The sequence below is a fragment of the Malus domestica genome, chromosome 09 (genome assembly GCF_042453785.1).
Source record: "Malus domestica chromosome 09, GDT2T_hap1".
In the NCBI taxonomy this organism is placed as follows: Eukaryota; Viridiplantae; Streptophyta; class Magnoliopsida; order Rosales; family Rosaceae; genus Malus; species Malus domestica.
The window spans coordinates 18,142,639-18,152,391 of NC_091669.1; positions in this window are offsets into that span (position 1 = coordinate 18,142,639).

Sequence of the window (9,753 nt, forward strand, 5' to 3'; positions counted from 1 at the left end):
TTTGATGTGATTCGATTGTTTGAATCTAGTATTGAACATGTTTGTACCATACTTAGGGTCTCCGTATTTAGACCTCGTATAAATACTCAGGGGACTCAAATGTAATTATGTAATAAATGAAGAGGGCAAATATGTAATAAGTAAGGAGCCCTTATTCTATAAAAGGAATCCTCACTCTCCTAATTAGGGGAGGTCAAGGCTTAGGTCATGAGCACACAGAAAATAGGCTAGAGAGCACACTGCCTCTAGCCTTCTTGTATATTCACCATTCAGAGTGAAACAATATCAACATCAGTGTGGACATAGCCCAAACATTGGGGTGAACAAGGATTCATCTTGTGTTCTTTACTTTCTTGCAGATTCACGGTCGGATTTACGTTGTTCCAAGACCTCCCGGTTTGTGCATCAACATTTGGCGCCGTTTGTGGGAAACGACACGAAAAGCTATGTTGGTTCTCTTTCATTTTTTTCATCTCACCACCGTGAAACCTTAACAACCTTACCACACTCCATCGTGAATCTGCAAAACCCAAGAAACCAAAACCCCTATCTTCACTCTCTATCTCTCTCTCTCTCTCACCATCCACGAGCTCAGAGCCTCAGAGCTGTGAAAGCTATCATCTTCATTTCCTCTCTCTCTTCATTTCTCATGGAACTGAAACCCTAGTTTCTATCTTCAACCCAGAACGTCAAAACCCGAGGTATGTTTCTGTATGTAAACTTGGTGATCCGAGTCAGGCCAAGGGGAATAGGAACTGCAAGGAGCAATGACTCACACATGGAGCTCTTGTACACACAGTAAAGATGGCTGCAAGAACTCAGATCTACAAAATGATAAAAGGAAGAAGGAGGCTTACGTCGTAGTGATGGAGATTTCTCGCCCTAACCTCCACTAAGATGTGGTTGGCCCTGACTTGGACTTTCTCGCCGACCTTCCCGTACCCAGGCCTAGTCGAATACTTGACGACCTTCGACAACGATGGTGGCGGAGCAGTCAGCGTCAGTTTCTACTCCATATCATAGATGAGAAGAGCCTCAGTGGGCAGAGGCGTCGAGCTGGAAGACGACTGAGCAAGCGCCGGTCTATGAGAAACCAGTGTTTGAGCCATCGCGTCTCTACACTCTATGACCATCGATCAATCGCCACTGCATGCAAAGACACAAACTTTAACAAATTCCCACTTTGGAGAGCTCCCAGATCGTGAGAAATGGCTGTCATCGTTCTCAGGGTCGTACAGTGAGCTTCGACGACTTCCAGACGGTACAGAAGGCCATTGACACTGGTTTCCACCATCGTCTGTCCTCAGTACTTTGCTTCAGAACAAGATGAGTTCTGAGCCTCTTGATTCTCTGTTCCTTTCTGGGTCATCAAATTCTTCCTCTGCTTATTTTCAGGGTACTATTTCACTCTCTCTTTGTATACTGAAGACAGCGAAAAACGATTGGTTGGTGGCGTAACGGGCCGTCGCCGAGAACCAGGAATCCAACTCCATGCCGGGACATGTTTTGGAGAGGTTGTTAGAAACCGAATCCTCCAACAAGTTTAAGCGACTTCTCGAGTGGTTGCCTTAGCAAAAACCATACGTTAACAAGTCATGGTGCTACTACTTTTGGTCAGTTCTTGTTACAGGGATCTCACCTTCTGCGAATACCACAAGCACTAGTGGAAAACAGGAAGAATATAAGTTTTCTTACAATATTTCTATTATTATTCTCCTTTGTGTTGTTTGCCATCTGCCAAAAGAGAGAAAACAAAGAAGAAGGAATTATACCTGGTGGTGGTTGATGCGGAAATTATCTTAACACACAAAATTAACCTTCTTTTGACAATTGTAATTCAAGTATAAGTAGGGATCGTTCTGGACCGGGGATTAGGAGGGCTTGCTAATAACCTCTAAACTGACTCAAAAACATAAAACTAAACTTAAAAACACTTAACAAGACTCACAAGACTCAAAGCAAACTTAAAATACTCAAAACAGCTTAAAACAACCAAATGAACTTAAACTAGACATTAGGAATGACTTTGGACAAAAATTGATTTTTACTTGAATCAAAACACTTAAAAACACAAACTAAAACAAATTTGAAACACTTTGAAACAAGAAACTAAAAGGGGGGTTTTGATTTGGATGAAGTTGAAACAAACAAACAAGTATGAAAAATTAGACAGATTGTAAAATAAATTTGAGAAATAAGATGATGGATGAGATAGCTAGAGGCTTTTTCTCCACACATGACATGTATGCAAATAACTCGATTTCTAGTTACTACTTCATTGAATTATGAATGACAATGCTCCAAATTAACTGTGACATCACTAGTTAACTCTCAGATTTTCCTTGTTTTATTGGATTGGATGACATCATTCAACAACCCAAAACATTCTTTAAAAGTTCCCTACATGACATCATAATAGAGATACAATAAAAGATCATTACGTTTAATGAAAATCATAAGCATTGACAAAGCACTTGCAACTATGACATCATGTCACTCATGCTAGGAATTGAACTTAATGCGATCGTTTATAAGCGACCTTCACTAGATGTGAATATAAGTTTGTAACGATTATGTGAAACTTCCTTATATTCTAGCAACGGATTTATGCATGCTAATTAAGTGTCAACCCTTAATTAACAAATACAAATAAGTTATCAATCAAATAGTTAAACCAATTGCATTCACGATTCAAGAGTTCATAACTGGAACTTATCAAATTATATTGCACACATAATCATGGCTTTGAAATCATCCCTAGCGAAGAGGGGTTTAGCCGCTCATATTTACAACAAAACGAAAGGAAATGAATTTAAACATTAGAAACAAAAGAAAGAAAACACCTAAATGCTCCAACGATCCAAGTTGGACAGCAAGCACGTCCAAGCACTTTCCTTCCCTTCCTTTGCTACGGCACAAGGTGTTGGTGAGTGTTTGAAGGTTTGTTTGTATGGAGGAATGGATGTGAAGATGAATGGATGTGTTTGGATGAAGATTGTGTTGAAATGGGAGTGAATGATCTAACCAAGTATATGGAGTTGTGAGATGTGAATGTAGTGTCTTTGGATGGATTTTTTCTCCCCTTGTTATGGTGAAGGGTGGATGTATTTATAGGCTTGGGAGATGACGGCCATCTAATTAAGGTGGTAGTGGTGTATGTTGTGGTAATGAGTGAATGTAATGGGTGTAGTGGGTGAGTGTTGTGGTAATTAGTGGATGTAATGGGTGTAGTGGATGAGTGTTTGGTAATGAGTGGATGTAATGGGTGTAGTGGATGAGTGTTGTGGTAATGAGTGGATGTAATGGGTGTAGTAGGTGGGTGTTTGGTAATGAGTGGATGTAATGGGTGTAGTGGATGAGTGTTTGGTAATGAGTGGATGTAATGGGTGTAGTGGGTGAGTGTTTGGTAATGAGTGGATGTAATGGGTGTAGTGGATGGATGTTTGTAGTTGTAGGTCAACACACTTGCACACACACATGCTGATTTCTAGCCTTCTAATCTTCAAAAAAGTCCATCATCATGTCTCCATGCTTGCACTATCCAATCTTGGCCCCAAAATGCTCCAAAATGCTCCAAATAGCACTTTGTTGCCAACTTTGTTATTTGAACCTACAAACACACGAAAATAGCTTAAAGTACGAAAATAACTAGAATTAAACTAAGTAAATGCAAAGAAACAAGCTAACTAAGTTGCATAAATATGCTCCTATCAAATTCCCCCACACTTAGCTTTTGCTAGTCCTCGAGCAAAACAAAAGAAACAAAACGAAACAAAACAAACAAAACACAACCTAACCTTCCAACTTTTGCCTCAGGGATTTCCAATGCACATGACATGTTAAAAATCATCATTCCCACATATTTTGGTTATCTTCACACTTGAGCACAAACTTAATCACAGTCACTACTTACTAGTTCACAATTAACCAATTAAAACAATGTTTTGAATGTAGTAACATGCCTTAGAGAATTTTCTCAATTCCTTACAAGATACTCTTTATTTTCACACACATTTTCTGACTACACACCCTACATTAGAGACTGGGACTCACATATGTTGTAACAAAGGAAGCAATTTTCTGGAGTTATTAAGCATGTTTAGATATGATCTCATAAATGGTATACTACTACTTAGATGCGAGAACCAGTGACACCATATGCTCATACCAATTTCAAACTCCACAAATTGAAACGCACAACACTCAAGATTGAAGTCAAGGGTTGTAACAGGGCTTGGGGGTAATGGCTAACAAAGAAAAGATAGGAATAACAAACGTTCTTAAAGCAATAGCAAGCAAAGCAATGAAATAGACACTTGGAATTCACTTTAGAATGCAGAATCAACTTTTACATACAAAGGGAAGATTCATGCAACACTTAGGGCCGAATTCAATGTTTTGGACCCTTTTTTAACAAACAACACTTTAGAGCTATTTTTCATACTTTTTTTTGCTTTTCTCTACCCGTGCCTTATTAAGGACTTTAGTACACACACACACAAGAATTACTTCCCCCACACTTGCTTTCTGCAATACATTGATAAAAAAGGAGTTCATTTTAGGTCATGCTTTACTATGCTTTAAGAACAAGGGTATGGATGATCCTAAAACTAGGCTAGGTAAGGATAATGTGGGTTAACAAAGGACATAGGCTTAACAAGGCTCAACGGGGTTAAACTTAAACACATAATGAAATAGAGGCACGTAAATTTGGCTTTGGTGGTCACTACACATCTTCATCTTGAATATGTGTTATGCAAATCAATAGCATGCTTTGAATGAAATAGGCATGAGTTCTAGCATTTGGAACTAAATGATGAAACGCCTTCTAAGTAGCAACCAAGCAAAGAATAATGAGATCATGCAACGACTTTAGAAACCAATGATGCACATATTATTAACTCTCCAAATAAACGTTTAGGCTCAAGTCTCACAAGAATAGGCATGAGTTCTAGCATTTGGAACTAAATGATGAAACGCCTTCTAAGTAGCAACCAAGCAAAGAATAATGAGATCATGCAACGACTTTAGAAACCAATGATGCACAGATTATTAACTCTCCAAATAAACGTTTAGGCTCAAGTCTCACAAGGTTGTAGCGTTCATTTGAGTTCTTTCCTTCAAGCATGTTACAAAAACTGATTTTTCCTTTATGATTGCATGTGAATTCATAAATTATAACCACAACCAAGCATACACCAAAGAGTAAATCAAATTTTCATCCATTTTTATAACTCTCTTTAATAGTCATATAATTAAAAACCAAATCCTCATCATTGTGTTGGAAGGTACCCTAAGACACAAATAAACACACAAAAACAACTCTCTCTTTTTTTTGGGTTTTTCAAAACAATTTTTCAAAATTTTATGAGATTTTCGGATTTTTATGTCAAAACACACTAAAACACTCTAAAATAGCTTAAAAACACTTAAAACAGCAAGGAACAACACTAAAAGTAATGGGTGATAAACTCCTACAAATTTTATGCAAAACAACTTGGTTACCCCCCTCCCCACACTTAAATCAAACATTATCCTTAATGTTTCAAACATAAACTCACACAAAAACAAGCAAACAAACAAACAACGAATAAACATGACAAGTATAGCAAAGTAAAAACCAGACAGAGTAGAGTTTAAGAACACAAACCTGGTTTTGGAGATAGATGATCTTGTTGACTTTCCACAGCTTTGATCTCGAACTGGTTTGGAATCTGAGCGAGAGATATAAGAGTTCCTTAGTTGTGCAGTCTGCATTCTTCTCTGCTTGTTTCTTCTGCATGGCAGGCAGGCACGAGGTAGAGGTGATGGTCTGTTTCTTTCTTCAATCTTTCCAAGTGCCCACCATTTGCTTTCTTTCTCCTTGTCCCTAGCTGAGGATGAATTAGCACATTGTCTCCACATGCTTCGAGGTATCATTTTCACTTCCTTTATCTGTTCCCCAGGTAGATGTGATGGACGAAGAGGAAGCATAAGATGTTGAAGATGAGTACTCGAGAGCAAGGCTAGGTAAGCAATCAGGAAGGGGTTCAGGCAGTCGGTTCCAGATCGGAAGATTGATACCAAGTGCTGACTGATTGCTCTCTTTCTCCTTGTCTCGCAGATGAAAACAACGACAAGGAGAAGGACAGGGAGAAAGCATAATATGAAATACTCTTGCTTTCAACCTTCATGATATGAAATACTTTTGCTTTGGATGAGTTGTTTGCAGAGGTACCCCAAGGAATAAGGAACACTGAGTGACTCGAGAGGCTTCGTTGGGAAGGCATTCTCGGAGATGAAGAAAGGTTATGTATGTCTGCCTTGCAATGGAGGGTGAAGGTTGACATTTATAGGAATTAATAACCGGTACTATTCTTTCACTCTTGTCGGCAACCGTTGGATGATTTAATAATAAACTTCACGTGTCTTCTACTTCACAAGAAATCTTCGATAGATTGCCCGTAATTTCCGCAAGGCTGAGTGTGCATGTGACAGGCACTGACACGTCTGGAAAAGCAAGTGCCTCTTCGATATCTGGAATCGACGCTTCGAAAAATTGCCCATAATTTCCGCAAAGCTGAGTGTGTATGTGAAAAGCGCTGACACATCTGGAAAAGCAAATGCCTCTCCAATTTTTGAGCTTGCCTCTTCGATTTCTGAGCTCCGTCGAGTGCAGAGGTTGCATGTGACAAGTGCGGAAAAATCTGGAAAAGAAGATTGGCCCGTGGTTTCTAAGCAAGCCCAGATTTTGAGAAAGCTAACGCCTCTTTAATTTTTGAATTAGCCTCTTCGATTTCTGAGCTCGCGTCTTCGATCTCTGAAATCCCGTCGAGTGCTGGTTTTTATAGAGGCGCGTAGTACGTTTCAAAGCATACTTGAATTTCTGCTTGCAGAAACTCCTTTCTTGCACTTCTACGATCTTAACTTGTCCGACCTCTTCTTTCTTCAACACCTTTGAAAATGGCTGGCCCCTTCGACTGTCGTTTTGACTTGAACCTTAGTGAGGAGGCAGCCATGCCTTCTCTAGACAATATATGGCGCCCATCCTTCATATCCCTTACTGGTCCTCTTACCATTAAGGATTCAGTGATGAAGAATGATATGATCGCTGCGGTGATGGCCCGGAACCTTGTCACTCCCAAAGATAACAGACTACTTTCCAAACGGTCTGATGAGTTGGTTGTTAAGGATTCTCTGGCTCTCAGTGTGCAGTGTGCAGGTTCTGTATCTAATATGGCCCAACGTCTATTTGCTCGAACCCATCAAGTTGAATCATTGGCGGCTGAAGTGATAAGTCTCAAACAGGAGATTAGAGGGCTCAAGCATGAGAATAAATAGTTGCACAGGCTTGCACACAACTATGTTACAAACATGAAGAGGAAGATTGACCAGATGTAGGAATCTGATGGTCAGATTTTACTTGATCATCAGAGGTTTGTGGATTTGTTCCAACAGCATTTGCCTTCGTCTTCTGGGGTTGTACCGCGTAGTGAAGCTCCAAATGATCAACCTCCGATACCTCTTCCTTCTGTGGCTCCGCCGACTACTGAGACTTCTCCTAAACAACCTTTGTGAAGGCTTCCTCTTGTATTTTCTGCTTAATGTTCCTTTTATTTTCTCATGAAAATGAATGTAAAAATACCTTGCATATCTGTCAATGTTTCAAAAATAAACTCACGCCAAAAACAATTAAACAAGCAACAAATAAAAATGACAATCATGGCAAAATAAAATGCAGAAAATGGAAGGTTTTTAGAAACGCAAAACTAATTGTGGAGTGATTCAAAAATCTTCCTCATTTTTGAATACATGGGTTGCCTCCCAAGAAGTGCTTGCTTTAACATCTTCTAGCTGGACGAAACTTCCTTCTAAGCTTGGATAGGGCCCATAGCATGGAATTGATCCTTGAATGGAAGGTGATACTTGACGTGATCCGGCAATGGTTTAAATTCTAGTGTAGGTGCCTGAATCATCAAAATCAGCAAGTTAGTATAAAATAAAATCGAAGTTGGAGAAGATGGCTTACTTGCTTGCTCCGACACAAACTCAATTACGAACACCACATCTTTGAAGGTTGTAGGGATATGGGATTTGGCCAGATTTGGTGTTTTGAGAGTTATGACTTGTCCCGTGTCATAAAATCCAACTTCTTTGGGATTTTTCGTCTCAAGTATATCTTCTTTGATGAATTCTAGACATTCCCCATCCACTTCTTGATCTTGATTCTTTGGAAAGGTTTCTAAGATGTCTTTCTCACCCTATTCTTCCTTAGATTGCTTGATCCTGCAAGGAATAAGGACATTTGGTGAAACGGGGTCAAGACGAATTGAATTTAGGCTTACCTTGGTTGTAGTGGACGGCATAGAGGGCATATGGGGCTGCGGCAAGGGTGGTTCTTCCTTTACCGTGGCCTTGTTATTCTCCTCTTCTTCGAGCATCAGCTGTTCATCCATGTTTTGGCTTGGTTTGGATGTCTTGGGTTCACCTCCAACCTCCATAGCACTTCCCAAAGTGATAGCATCATGGATTTCAAAATCTTCCTTCAAATTTTTAATAGCTGAGTTGAAGAGTTCACTTTGCTCTTGAATTTGTGTCGTGAACTCCATAATCTCTCCAAGTTGATTTTTCAATTCACTCATCTCCTTAGCTTGAATGAGCATTGTTTCATTTTGATTTTGCTGCCCCTGTACCAAAGAGGTTAGTAATTGAAAATTTTTATCACTATCCGTGGACATACTTGAATTTGATTGGAATTGTTGTAGGGGAAGCTGTGGTGGCTGCATAGGTGTTAAATAAAACTCATCGGATTGCTGCCAATATCCATCTTGTTGAGCCTCCTTAGTTTGATTTTGTGAGCCCTGCACCAAAGAATTTATTTCATTAAAAATTCGATCATAATATATTGACGAACCTGAGTTTGATTGAGCATATTGTACATGAGGTTGTGATGGCGGCATAGGTCTTGAATGAAACTCATCTTCTTGCTGCCAATATCCATCTTGTTGGAATTGTTGAGGTTCTATGTAATCTGAATAATCTCTCCAATCCGAATTGTCAGCGTTGGAAAACATGTTGTCCCATGATTGGCTATGGCCTTGATAACCCCAAGCATCTTCATTCGCAGCAAATTGAGAATATTGCTGAGTTGGATATCCTTGCCCATAGGACATACCACATGTAGGGACACTTTGTATTGTGGTACTTTCGGCATATTGTGACAATTGAGAAGTAAGTTCCGCCAATTGAGCTTGAATGGTAGCAAAATCCATGTCTTACTTCTCTAGTACCTGAAATCAAGGAAACAAAACTAAATCAAATATCAAAAGTAAAACAAACAAAAAACACAAACAGAAACAAAGTCAGTAACTAAAAACAAAAGACACGAAAATAAGCAAAAAGAAATAACAAGGGATTAGCAAAGTTGCTAATCCCCGGCAACGGCGCCAAAAACTTGATGCGAAAATTATCTTAACACACAAATTTAATCTTCTTTTGACAATTGTAGTACAAGTATAAGTAGGGATCGTTCTGGACCGGGGATTAGGAAGGCTTGCTAATAACCTCTAAACTGACTCAAAAACATAAAACTAAACTTAAAAACACTTAACAAGACTCACAAGACTCAAAACAAACTTAAAATACTCAAAACAGCTTAAAACAACCAAATAAACTTAAACTAGACACTAGGAATGACTTTGGCTGAAAATTGACTTTTACTTGAATCAAAACAATTAAAAACACAAACTAAAACAGATTTGAAACACTTTGAAA